Genomic DNA, 329 nt, shown 5'->3' on the forward strand with positions numbered 1-329 from the left:
TCCTCCACTTCATGAAGCACAAAACTAGTATCGGCATATACCCAATTTTCAAGCATTCCAAAACTAAAATGTCTAGCCCACTATAAATGTCTTTAGATTGGGTATGAGATTTATCTCTTGCATAGACGAATGAACCTTGTTGTCATGAATAATCCAGCTTTTCCAGGTCGTTTTTGAAAGCCTTTTTCTCTCATCTCTTCACGTGTGTTTCAGAACAATGCCATCTCCCAGAAGCGGATATAAATTTGATACAAGTATGTATGTCGATGGATCATTAGGCTTCTTAGCAAGAATTTCTTTTGCAGCCTTTTTGCCAATAACAGTATTCA

The sequence above is a fragment of the Erigeron canadensis genome, chromosome 5 (genome assembly GCF_010389155.1).
Source record: "Erigeron canadensis isolate Cc75 chromosome 5, C_canadensis_v1, whole genome shotgun sequence".
NCBI classification, from domain to species: Eukaryota; Viridiplantae; Streptophyta; class Magnoliopsida; order Asterales; family Asteraceae; genus Erigeron; species Erigeron canadensis.